This window comes from Ailuropoda melanoleuca, chromosome 18 (genome assembly GCF_002007445.2).
Source record: "Ailuropoda melanoleuca isolate Jingjing chromosome 18, ASM200744v2, whole genome shotgun sequence".
Lineage (NCBI taxonomy): Eukaryota > Metazoa > Chordata > Mammalia > Carnivora > Ursidae > Ailuropoda > Ailuropoda melanoleuca.
Window position 1 is genome coordinate 4,515,560 of NC_048235.1, and position 13,326 is coordinate 4,528,885.

Sequence of the window (13,326 nt, forward strand, 5' to 3'; positions counted from 1 at the left end):
CACCCCTCACGACCACTGATCTCTTTCCTGTCCCCATGGCGTTGAGTCTTCCGGAATGTCATGTGGGTGGAACCAGACAGTACACAGCCTTTCAGATGGGCTTCTTTCACTTGGGGGTGTGACGGTTCCTCTGTGTCTTCTCAAGCCCTGATAGCTCCTCTCTTTTTAGTGCTGAATAGTACTCTGTCGTTGGAATGAACCTCGGTTTACTTCTCCATTCGTTTACTGAAGGACGTCCCCGTTGCTTCCAAGCTTCGGCGATGATGACTGAAGCTGCAATAAGCCTGTGTCAGGTTCTTGTGTGGCCAGATGTTTTCAACTCCTCTGTGTGAATGTCGAGGTGCGTGATTGCCGGATCGTATGGTAAGAGGTTCCATTTTATTAAAAATTGGCGCCGTTTTGCACCCCCTGGCGGTGAGAGTTCCCGCTGCTCCAGGTCCTGGCCAGCATTGGGTGTTGTCAGTGCTCCCAGATTCGGGCCATTCTCACGGTGGGGAGCACTCTTTCCTTGTCTCAATGTGCATTTCCCTGGTGACGTATGATGTGGCGCATCTCTTCTTGTCCAGCCTTCCTTTTCTCCAGCTAGACGTCTGTTCCTAGGAAGTTGTCACCTACGGCTTCCCAGAGAGCAAGCCCTGGTGTGGCCTCGGGGAGTCCCAAGTCCTGGTTTCCAGCGGGGCTGAGTCTTCCTGAGCTCAAGGATTGGAGTCCGGTCCTTCAGCTGCCAGACTGGGGTGTTGTGTTAGCTACTGTCTAGAATCTCTCCAGTTCTCATCAATTCTAACGGTATTTTAAAGGTTTTGTTTATTATTATTTTCATAATTCTATGCGTGGCTTTCCTACTGTCTTGGTCAGTGTTCCTATGTGTGAGCAAGAGAAGCAGCTCTGGCTGATTAAACAGAGAGGAGTTTCCCAAAAGGGTCGTTGGGGGGCCTGCAGAACCTGCTTGGAGCTCAGCTTCCAGCAACAGTGTCCGAACTAGGCCACAGATCTCAACTGACACAGACCCGTGTGCTGTGGCCGCTATGCGTGAGACACCAGGAGCTGGCCTTCACCACCAAAGCAGCACCTTCTGGATACTTCCACAGCAGCCCTGCCAGAGAGAGGACAGAGAGACACATGCACACACAGACTGTGAGAGACAGAGAAGAACAGAGAAACAGAGCGAGGCACACAGAGACAGAGACGTGGGCAGACGGGTTTGACATGAGGAGCCCCCTTCCCTGCCCTTCTCACACTGAGCCCCACCATTGGTCCCATTGTCCCACCAGCCCTGGGTCCGGGTGGCAGAGGCTCAGTCACAGGGCCAGCTGCGAGGGAGTCTGGGAAAGCAAGACCCTCACATATTCAGCATGTGTCGAGGGGGTTTTTGCCTCCCATTGAGTCTGAAGTTAGGGGACCCCCAGACACTGAGAAGGGTTAAGATGTTGAGTGAATAAAAACATACACAAGGCTTTATTGCATTCGAATTCGTTGATCCTTCCATTGGCTGGTTCGAGTGCATTTGTTCAATTCCCGTGATGTGCCGGGTGATCTTCTGCTGGCTTGGAGTGCAGTGAGGAGTCAGCTCTCAGGAGGTGTCCCTCACAGGTCTAGCTGGGGAGACAGATGAGCAGACAGGGCGTTACTGCGGCACTTGGCAGGTGCTTGATGGGGACGTGGTTCAGGCAGGGGGTGGGCCAGGCCAGTGCCCGAGGCACACGTACATGTATTTAGGCTTTTAAATGCCACATTGGACAGTGTGGGGTTTCTCCTTAGCGATAGGGAGGCTTTGGAATATCTGAATCGGAGGAAATAAGTGGAAGGTGGATGGGAAGAGCAAGACTGGATGTAGGAAGACAAGGTGAGGCTGGTGGAGGAACTGGGGTCTTAACTAAGGTAGTGAAGAGGGATGGAAGGAAGCTTGGAGTCAAGGGGTATTAAGATGCTGAAGCCAAGGCATCAGTGTCGTAGACGGAAGGGGCGAGATTTCTGGCTCGGACTAGATAAAGGTGACGTCATATAAGGAGCTGGGATAAAGAGGAGGGGCATCTGACTGGGGAGATGGTGCTTGCATCAATGTTTGCGCGTAAGGAGCGTCTCGCTTTGGGTTTCCCTGGAGGCATGAGTGAATCCAGCGATGGGGAGGTGTAAAGATTATTAGTAAGTGAGGGGAGAAATAATTAATGGGGGGAGGCAGGACGGCCGATAAAATGTGTGATATTAAGGCCACAGGGGACGCGCCGAGCTGAATTGTGTGGGAACCTCGGGAAGCCAAGCCCCCGATCTCCCCAGGCTAGGGAATTTGAAAGCTGGGGTATTCATGCCCCACAGCCTCATCACTGGTTAAAGCTGCTCCTAGCACGAGGCTGATTCCTGGGCGTGAAGGTTGGTGGGCTGTGCTGCCTGGTGGCAGAGAGACAGGTGTCGGCTCTTGGAAGGCAAGCGATTTGCACAGAAATGGTAAAGGAGGCTGTGGTAATGAATGAAATCTGTAAGGAAAGGAGGTTTTTAACAAATCCCAGAGAAGACGGACATTTCAGGGAGCATGAAAGAAAACCAGGAGAATGGGGGTGGAAGTCAGGGGAGGGAGCATTTTCATGGGAGGGAGAGGCGACCAAATGCAGAAAACTGTATGACAACAAAACATTGCAGAGTGTCCGCTGGGTTTGACATCCAGTGAGGGTGTGCGAGAAGCCCCAGACTCCTCCTGGGTGCACTTGGTTCTAGGCGGCTGTAGCCAGATATTTGGGACATTGGCCCCACCTGAGTGGGCACTGACATTCTAACCTCCCGCCCCTGGGGTCCCGTCTGCCCCCGGTTTCTGTCCACCTCCTGCTGAATGGCTTTTCCTTCACCTCTGGCGGAGTTTCTCCTTTATTTCTGGCACCTGAGGGTTCGAGCTCCATGCTTTCATCCTTGGCCCTGTGTTAACACTGGCTGTCGATGTTTCCAGTCCTCCTATGTATTTATGGTAGTGTTAGGGTGCAGGCTGCCTTGCTGTGTGGCCGGGACCCCCAGGGGCGGGGTCCCAGTAGCCACAATGAGAAGGCACCCGCACCGGAGAGCCTCAGGTCAGGGAGATGGCTTTGGAAACAGGAGAGCGGCCGCACTGCCCGCAGCCGCCGGCTCGCGCTGGTAAGAAGCGTCACGGAAATCAAGCTGTCCATCTATTTGAAGGGCTGGGAGGTCACAGATGGCAAAATGAGCAGAGGGGCGCCTGGGTGGCACAGCGGTTAAGCGTCTGCCTTCGGCTCAGGGCGTGATCCCGGCGTCATGGGATCGAGCCCCACATCAGGATCCTCTGCTGTGAGCCTGCTTCTTCCTCTCCCACTCCCCCTGCTTGTGTTCCCTCTCTCCCTGGCTGTCTCTCTCTCTGTCAAATAAACAAATAAAAAATCTTTAAAAAAAAAAAAATGAGCAGAGACCCTGGCTCCCTGACTGTTGTGCTGGTGGTATGCTGGAGTGCATGCAGGTTACATGAGGCTGTGCTGCGGGCTGGGCCGGGGGAGGCGAGGGATGCACAGAACACATGTCTGTGTTTGTGGCGAGCCTCTGGCTTCCTGCTTCCCTTCCTCAGAGCCGTCTGGAAGCTCCAGGCCAGGTTCGAAGCTAAGTCTCCTGGGGAGGCCCAGCCCTTCTCGTATCTCTCCCACCTGTTCTCTCCGTTCAGAGACCATTGGATCTGGCCCCTGCTGGCCGGGGCGGTCTTGGCTTCAGCTGCCCCATTTGTGAAAGAGGGAGATGGAGACAGTGTTCCCAGGGGCCACCGGTGCTGGTGTTTGTGGTGTTTACACAGGCTGGCAAACGGGTTGCCCCCATTCAGGTGCAGGTGGAAAACAAGCAGCCACAGTTACTGACTGCTCCCGGGCAGTGGGCTGATCCACGCACTTCATGTGGGTATTTCTTGGATCATTCCTCATTAAACACACACTTGTTTGCACTTCCATCTTTATGACGTAACAACGGTGTGCTGAGCCCCATAGGGGTGAAGGACATGCCCTGCTCTCAGGGGGCTCGAAGCTCCTGTCGGTGAGCTGTGTTCAGGTCCCCCTGCCACCTCCTCTAAGAAGCCCTCCCTGACTTCCACTCCTCACCTCTGAGTGGCCCCATCACACTCTCCTTGCCCATCAGAGCAACTGTCCCGTGCCCTCCATGCTCGTCACTACCCCCCACCAAGTCAGTGAGGGCTGAGGGAGGCGCCATGTGGGAGCCCCACGCTCTTTCCTACCAGGAGGGTTTGGTGTCCAGCATAGATAACCAGGCACTGTTTGGAAAGATGCACGAGCAGACGAGTGACCGAATTGTGTCCCCGCCAAAACAGTCTGAAGGCCTCGGGTTCACAGTCCCGGCCACATCCTTACCACCTCGGGTTCACAGTCCTTATACATCCTTACTGCTTTCTGGAAAATGACAATCGTTACACATTTTACGATAGAGAAGCATGAGTCAGGGTCTCCTCAAGGAGGAACCCAAGATTTAAGGACCTTCATGCAGGGGGGTGGGGGGAGAAAGAAAAAGAAAATCTGTGTGCACGGGCACGTGCGAGGGCGCAAGGGCACTCACATATGCAAGTGCAAAGAAAAAAGCCCCCAGCCTAAAAATGAGAAGCACCCAGTGTTAACAGCCTTTACGACTGGGAAGCGGAAGGGCTGGGGGGGGCGGGGAGGGGCAGGCCGTGAGTCCATCCTACCTGTATTCACTCTGCACATTTTTATTCTGTGCGATTATTCAGTTAACAGTTGCTGAATTCTGTTCTGCGGCTGTGCTTGTCCTAGAAGCAGCGGGCACAGTTTCCAGCCCTTTCCCTTGCGTTCTCACGTGCACCAGACCTTGACCGTGGTCTGCTGGGCTCACGTCCTTGGCCAGCAGGTCTCTAGGACACGTCTCAGAGGCCACGTTGCTTGCCTCTGCCCCAAGGCAGGAGCTGTTTGTGTCCTGGTCACACTCTGGGAGCATGAGACCTGTGTGCAGAGGTGAGGGAGGGCAGGTGGAGGGAGGGGGGGCGGCGCTGGGTAGCAGCACCTGCCTTGGGACCCCAGCCTGCCAGGATCAGATGCGATGCTGCCTTTCACGGTGGGGTGGAACGGATTCGGGCCAACGGGGAGCTGCTCTGGGGCCTGATCTCCCCTGGTTTTGTGGGAGCTGCCCCTCGATACGGGGATGGAGGAAATGAAGGGTAGAGCCTGCCCGAGCCCCTCCCCAGCCACCTCCAGGTGGAGACGTCCATACCTGCATGTGCATCTGGTCTGCAGGGCCACACGAGGCCACAGAGGGGGTTGAATCGGCCCCTGAGTCAGACATACTGGAGGGCAGTTCGGAGCCTCCACCCAAAGGCAGGGTCCCTGGAACGTGGCACTCAGCTGCTCCTCTGTGAGCTGGGAAGAATGAGCCGTGACGCCACCAGAGGCTCGTGTGGATTTCCCGGGCTGAAGATGAGACAGTGGTTGACAGGTGGGGGGTGTTGAATCAGCTCTCGCTTCTCCTCTTCTGCACGTTATGAGCGCATTGCCATCCCGGTTTCCCTACATGATACACCCAGACCGACAGAGAATAGTGGTTGGCGCGGGATGGACCCAGAATTGAACGAGGGGGAGCGGGCTGTGAGGATGGTGCCGGGCGCAGGCGTCTTCCCTGCCGTCGGGTGCTTTACACAAACAACACACATTCTGTAAAAAGTTAAAACGATAAGATGCGTATCAACGAGATCATGAAGTTGCCTGAATTCTACGTCCCATGGCTAGCGATCCCGACCTCCACAGGAAGGGATCGCTAGCCGCGTGCTCCCTCTCAGTCTGGGACGTTTGCCTCTGCACGGTGGGGTGGGCTTATACCTGCGTGTGTTTCTAAAGGCAGGAGTCATACACTGCCGTGAGGCTGGCTTTATTTCCAGTTTTCGTGTGGACATTTTCAGTATCATTGGATCATTTTTATTCAGTATCATTGGATCATTATTTTATTATCATTTACAGCTTATCTGTGTTCTATATATGGTAGAATACTTTCTTTAAAAAGATTTGTTTATTTACTTATTTGAGGGGGTGAGGGGATGAAAGAGAGGAAGAGAGAACCTGGAGCAGATTTCCGGCTCAGCCAAAGCCCAACTCGGGGCTCGATCTCACAACCTTGAGACCATGACCTGAGCCCAAATCAAGAGTTGGACGCTTAACCGACTGAGCCACCCAGCTTCCCCTATGGCAGAATACTTTTGATAAAATATTTATTTTTGAAAATTGTGGTAAGACACACAAAATATAACATGAACCAAGTGAATCATTTTTTTTTTTTATTTATTTAACAGAGATAGAGACAGTCAGCGAGAGAGGGAACACAAGCAGGGGGAGTGGGAGAGGAAGAAGCAGGCCCATAGCGGAGGAGCCTGATGTGGGGCTCGATCCCATAACTCCGGGATCACGCCCTGAGCTGAAGGCAGACGCTTAACCGCTGTGCCACCCAGGCGCCCCCAAGTGAATCATTTTTGAATGCACAGTGCAGGGTTTTAAGTATATCTACGCTGTCGTGCAACCATCACCACCATCCATGCCCAGAACCAGCCATTTCTCCAAAGTGGAGCTCTGTGCCCGTTAGACACTAATTGCCCCTCTCCCTGCCCCGGCCCCTGGAAGCCGCCCCTCTGCTCTCCGTCTCTGTGACTTGGACTGCTCTGAACTTCACAGAAGCGCCTGTAACTTCACACAGTGTGTATAAGTCTCTGCATTTCATCCATGCTCCAGCCGGTGTCCGATTTCCCTTCTTTTTAAGGCTGAGTAAAATCTCAGTGCACTTTGAAGAAATGCAAGATCAGTAGAAACTCTAGAGTTTAGGAAAGTCTCTAATTCAGGACCTTCCTCTCTCCTCTCCTCTCCTCTCCACTCTGTGTCCCTGTACTTAGGAGGGCAGGCCTCCGAAGGACGGCTCAGCCTGTACCCCAGCTGCCAGGAGTCCTCCCAAGAGGGGCTGATACCTCTGATTTCTGCACCAGAACTGAAGGTTGGGCAGGATCCTTCCCTAGAATGTAAACACACTTAATGAAGGTAACATTTATGCTCATGACCAGTGTATTCCCTGCAGGCAGCCGCAAGCCTGCCCATCCCGGCTCAAGCATGGACTGAGGGCAGAGCCCAGTGTGGATGCCAACTTTCCAAAGTGATGCCCAGAGTTGCCACGTGCTGCCGGTTAGAATCGTAGCCTCACGATGCCCGAGCAGGAAGGCACTTGAGCATTTTCTCCGTGGAGTTCCCGTGTTCCATGGAGACTGGGGGTTCTACTGAGTCCCAGCGAGACCTGCACTCTGGACCTTGCCCTGCTTCAGCCAGAACAGCACAGATACATCCGCTGTCTGTGTCAGGCCTGCCGAATGAGGTTTTGCATGACAAAGGGTTTCTGGGAGTTAGAAAAGAAGGGCCCAAGGAATCCAGCTCAACACAAGCAGATGTTTCGCACATACAGAGACTAGATGCAGAGTGAGGGCATGTCTTCCAAGCCCTAACGCTTCGGTGAAATGGGGACCACTGGAGGTGTCTCTGGTGTGTCTGTGTCTGTCCTGAGCCCACGTTCTGGCCCCTCTGGCCTGGCTAGAAGGGCAGTGCTCCCCAGAAGGTCCAGTCACTCTGTTCACTCTTGTGCATGGCCTTCTTTTCCAGAAGCTCTGAATCCAAGCATACACGGGCCTCTCTGAGATCCTGAATTTAGGGGGACTTCCGTTTTGTTTCCCACTAAGGCCAACCACACCTACCTGCTGGGTTGATTTTCCGTGTTAACATGGTTGAAAACAGAGGCCACTGAAAGCATACCAGAAACCCAAGGAGTGTATTTTGGTATGTGGAGCAAAAGGATTGTTAGACCCTAAGGGAAGTAAAACCAGTTTTGTGTGTGGAACTATCATTGCCCAGCGGAAATCCCCTAGACCACTTCTTGCTGTAACCAGCTCTTCCCACGGGTAATTTGTACACTGACTTTCCTTCTCGAAAATAGATAACGATGTCAGGAGTCGGGAACTGTCGGGGTCCTCAGGACCTGGGAAAGCCTGAGCTGGAGTCAGAAGGAGGCAGGATGGTCAGGTGGGAAGCCGCGGGGGGACAGGGCTGGGAGGTCAGTCCTGAGTCAGAGCTTAGGTACAGCGGGCTGTGTGTGATCTTGGGCAGATGACAGGCTCTCTACTGTTCTTAGTTTCTGCCCTAGAAAAGAACAGGGTGAATATTTTATGGATTTTTTTAGAGACCAGTCTCCCAACTGGACAGCCCATTGGAATCACCTGGAGCGTCTTTACAAAACAGCCCCTGAACTAGAATTGCCAACAGTAATAGTCTAGAATCTGTCTTTTTAATATGCTCCCCCAATAAACACAAACCACGCAATGCCATTTGCTCTATGTTCTCACGCATCTTAATGCATTTCTTCGATTTGTCAATGCACACTTTTACATTTTAGCATTTCGAAGTTGGCGTGAATCTTATAATCAATAATTTTAATATAAAAAATTCTATAAAATAATGAAGTATACTAAATAATAATGATAATAATTAATGTGGTCTCTCCCCTCCACTGAAAAGTAGGTAAAGAAATGTGAATCTGGGGCTCCTGGGAGGCTCAGTCAGTTAAGCGTCTGCCTTTGGCTCAGGTCATGATCTCAGGGTCCTGGGATCGAGTCCCACATTGGGCTCCCTACTTGGCAGGAAGCCTGCTTCTCCCTCTCTTTCTGCACCTCCCCTTGCTTGTACATGATCTCTCTCTCTCAAATAAAGAAATAAAATCTTTAAAAAAAAGAAATATGAATATTACATTTGATGGTATTTTAAAATTAAACACCTAATGCCATTTTTATTTTTATGGCAATCTTATGAAGTAGGCCTTGGGGAGTGAGTAATTCCCTTTTCACAGAAAAAGCAGGCTCAAGTAAGTTAGACAGGTTATTTTCTCATTTATTTATTTATTCAACCAATATTAATAAGCGTCTTCCCTAGGAGAGGAGCGGGGCTAAGTCTGAGGGAGGCAAAGGTGAATAAGGCCTGGGTTCCTGTGGTCAGGGAGCTCCCAGGCTCCTGGGGACAATGGTTATGGCTGTGGCTGGATTGAATCATAGTCCTAGAAGCCCTCCTGAGGCCGCAGGGGCAGACGGCTTAGCTCCGACTGGGGGTTGGGAGTGGACCCTCCCCTCCTTCCCCCTGTTGCTCTCTATGCCAACCCCTCACCGTCTGAGGAATTTACCAGAAGCAAGGCCATACAGAGGGAAGGGCTGGACTCTGGGGTACCATCTGCATGGCACTGTTTATCCCACAAATGCACATGGGAAGCATTTTCATTACGCTGTGCTGGGCACACACGAGGACGGACAAGACGGTTCTCGATCGGAGCGTGGCGTACAAACAGGAAATGATTCTGCGGTGTTAAATCCCCTGGAAGAGGACCATGGGCAGCAGCTCTGAAGACAAGGGTCCCTGACCTCGTCTGGGCATGAGGTTAGTCCCTCCAGAGCCTGGGACCTGAGGCCAAGACCTAAAGGGTGAACAGAAGTCCAGGCACAAGGAGTGGTGCAGGGAGAGATGGGTCAAGGGCGTTCGAGGCAGAGGAAACGGAGCCCTTACAGGCTTTGCATAGAAGGAGCCGCAGAAGGCCGCACAGCTGGAGCAGAAGACCGAGGGGCGGTGGGGGACGGGGACAGCAGGCAGGACGGAGAGCCTGTCTCCGTGCCTCAGAGCACCGTTAGGAATTGGGGATCTTCCTCTGGGGACGAGAGGAAACTGTTGAAAAAAATTTTTTTCAGTTTTTTAAAAAGATTTTATTTATTCATGAGAGAGAGCCCAAGCAGGGGGAGGGACAGAGGGAGAGGGAGAAGCAGACTCCCTGCTGAGCAGGGAGCCCGATGTGGGGCTCCATCCCAGGACCCTGGGATCACGCCCTGAGCCAAAGGCAGACGCTTAACCCACTGAGCCACCCAGGTGCCCCCCCCAAATTTTTTATAAATACATATTGTGGTAAAATATACACAACATAGAATTCACCCTTTTAACCATTTTTAATTGTGCAGTGTGACATTAAATGCATCCACATTGTTGTACAACCATCACCACTATCCATTTCCAGAATATTTCATCTACCCAAAATGAAATGAAACAATAACACCCCATCCTCCTCCCCCCAGCTCGTGGCAAGCTCCGTTCTACCTCCCGTTTCTACAAGTCTGACTACTGCAGGAGCCTCACGGAGAAGGAATCATGCAGTGTCTGTCCTGATGTGACCGGCTTACTTCACTTCGTATAAGGTTGTCAAGGTTCACACGTGCTGTAGCATGTGTCAGAAAGTCCTTCCTTTTTAAGGCCAAATAATATTCCATTTTAGGTATATACCACATTTTATTTATCTATTCATCTGTGGATGGACACCCATTGAAAGGTTTTCAGATGGAAAATAACATGGTTCCATATATGTTTTGCAAAGATCTACCTGGTTGCTCTGTGGAGCCTGATTTGGAAGCAGTTGGGAAGTTAGAAGAAGGTTGCATGAATCCAGCCTAAGAGGATTAGGTGGTGGTGAGGATGGTACGAAATGGAAGATTTAAGAGCTACTTTTGAGGAGGAATTGGAACGTTTGTCTGGTGTGGGGAGAGAGAGTCAGGCAAACATTATCCCAGGTGGATGGGCTGCCATTTGCAAGGACAAGGTGCAGATGAAGAGTTGAGCCTTGGATCTGTGGAGTTTGAGAAATGTGGGGCCGTCCAAGCAGGGATTTCTCAGCCTGGAGCTCAGGTGTAAGCTGGAGGCTCAGATGGGACAGCCATCAGCCCTGAAGTGATCATTGAGGCCAAAGGGGTGCATGTAATGCCCCAGAGTGAGGGCGCAGAGAGAAAGCAGGGAGGTCCAAGGGAAGGTCCCTGAGCGACTTCAGGTTTATGGTCTAGTAGACTAGGATCAGCCGACCCAAAATAATGGGAGAATATTCAGAGGCGACAAACCCAGAAGAGTGTGGTGTCATGAAAGCCACGGGAAGAAGGGCTTCCGGGAAGAAGGTGTTTAGTAAGGCGAAGACTGAAAGAGTGTCCATTGATTTCAGCAACCTGGGAGTAACTAGTTTCGTGAAGGCAACGGATATGGAGTGTGGGACGCACACCAGGTAAGGGTTGATGGGGAAAAGGAGATAATGGGTGGTTACCAGCTCCGAGTCCTCGATCAGTAGCTGTGTGTTCAGGCACAGTAGGTTGAAGGGCTAGAGCTAGGGCTAGAGTTGGTGTTCGGTTTCTGGGAGCTAGTGGCAGGAGGGAGGAGACCAGGCTCTGGTCTCAGGTCTGTGGGAGACTGGCCATGCAACCTTGGCAAGCCACTGCTTCCCACCTCTGGAGTTCCTCATCTGTCAGATGGAGTCTTCTTCAGCGAGATAATTCGGGAATGCATTTCCTCATTGCAGGTGTGTTTGTTTTGCAAAGAAGTCCCTACCAGATAAGGTTGTGGTGATGCCTTGGACAAAAAGGTGTGTCTCCAAGCCTAGGACTCACATAGCTATTGTCACATTAATCCCCCAAACAACGAGATGGTGCGGGTACTATTAATCCCACGGAGTAGACACTGATATGTAGGTTTCAGAGGCTAATGACCTACTTGAGTGGGAGAGAGCGCTTTTGTACCAGACAGCAGTGAGTTAGGTTTGGGCAAGGAAACATGAATTTAAATCATAATTGACTGCCTGCTCCCACTGCAAAAGGAGTCCGTTGAGCAGGCCAGTGCCTGAAAGAACCCCAAATACTCTTTCTTATCCTAAGAGAAAATCTGAAATCTTTAGCGGATATCGGAGACATCCATTCTTTGGATCTAGGCAACTTTCCCTGGATTATCTTTCCTTTTTTTTTTTAAGATTTTATTTATTTATTTGGCAGAGAGAGAGACAGCGAGAGAGAGAGAGAGAGAGGGAGAGAGGGAGAGAGGGAACACAAGCAAGGGGAGTGTGAGAGAGAGAAGCAGGCTTCCTGCTGAGCAGGGAGCCCGATGCGGGGCTCCATCCCAGGACCCTGGGATCATGACCTGAGCCAAAGGCAGATGCTTCACCGACTGACCCACCCAGGGGCCCCTGATCTTTCATTTCTCGCCTGCGCTCTAACATTGCTACTCCCCTCCACAGCCGGCTTCTCCTGCCCGTCATACATTGGCATTACTTCCTGGGCCAGGGAGACCCTTCCCTAGAGACACAGGCTGAAATTCTGTGCACCCTTCAAGGCTCCTGAGCCTTTCTTGACCTACCAACAGCTGTAACATCTTCCCCCTTGTGGATCTTTGTTGAGCTTCATACATCTCTCGTGGTACTATTTCTCTGCCTTGAGTTAAAGTTGTTTGTCTGTTTATTCCCTTTGTATTAGATCAGTTAGCCTTTGAGTTTTATGCAAACTAAGCCATGACAATATTTGGCCCATGATAAAAGCTCGGGGGGCTTGTTGGTTGGAAACGCCTCCATCCTTAACTGGTTTTGGGTTTGGTCCCGCACACGTCTACAGTGTCACTGATCCTTAGAGTCTGGGTGAGCTCTCATGTTAGGTGTAGTGTTACCAAAGAGAATAAGGTGTTTCGGTGACTTTAGTTTGGGAAAAACATCCCGTTAAGCAGCCACCTGTTTCTTCTGGAGGCCCCCTACCAGCCACCGGTCGTCCTGGCCTTGTCCGTCTGCATGGTTCAGAAAGCTGCTAATTCGCGGCCCCGACCCACACTGTTCAGTCATCATCCCAGCGCCATGAGGTGAGAACACTAGATCCTTTGTCCCCAGGTTCCCATTTCCTAGATGAGGAAACAGGTTCAACCACATGAAGCTGACTTACCCGGGACTTCATAGTTTCAGAGACTTCATAGTCTCTGCTGAGCCTTCTGGTTTCTGGTCCGATGATTCCTAAGGATAGGAAGAAATGGTCAAGACATATGCACATCAGGACATGGCAAGTGGGGAAGAGGTGCCTGGGAACAGTGGGGCGAGAAGGAAGAATCCAAGGATGAGAAGGAATGATCTTTGTGCGGGACACCTGGCTTCTGGAGTCCCCACCAGGTGCACAACGTGGAGGCAGAGTTTGGTCTCCGCTCAAGGAGCTCACCCTGCTGGAGGCTGGCTTGCGGCCGAGCCGCCCCACCCCCACCCCGAGCTGGGCACCCGGACCCATGGGAGGGAGCTTGTCCCTCACTCTGTCTCTGCACACCCTCTCCACCTCCCTCGGTGGACTTCAAAGTCCGCCCTCCTTGGGGCACCTGGGTGGCACAGCGGTTAAGCGTCTGCCTTCGGCTCAGGGCGTGATCCTGGCGTTATGGGATCGAGCCCCACATCAGGCTCCTCCACTATGAGCCTGCTTCTTCCTCTCCCACTCCCCCTGCTTGTGTTCCC

The 13,326-nt window shown here is 52.0% G+C and overlaps 1 long non-coding RNA gene across 2 annotated transcripts in view; it reads left to right on the top strand.

The window, feature by feature from the left end:
* Positions 1 to 3,215, top strand: part of LOC117797077 — a 28,018-nt gene extending 24,803 nt beyond the window's left edge. Inside the window, exon 5 of one of the 2 annotated variants that reach the window (XR_004621927.1) lies at positions 170 to 3,215. This is a non-coding gene — a long non-coding RNA (uncharacterized LOC117797077). The remainder of the gene's footprint in view (positions 1 to 169) is intronic. The other variant, XR_004621928.1, reaches the window with a different exon arrangement.
* Positions 3,216 to 13,326: the final 10,111 nt, after the last annotated feature.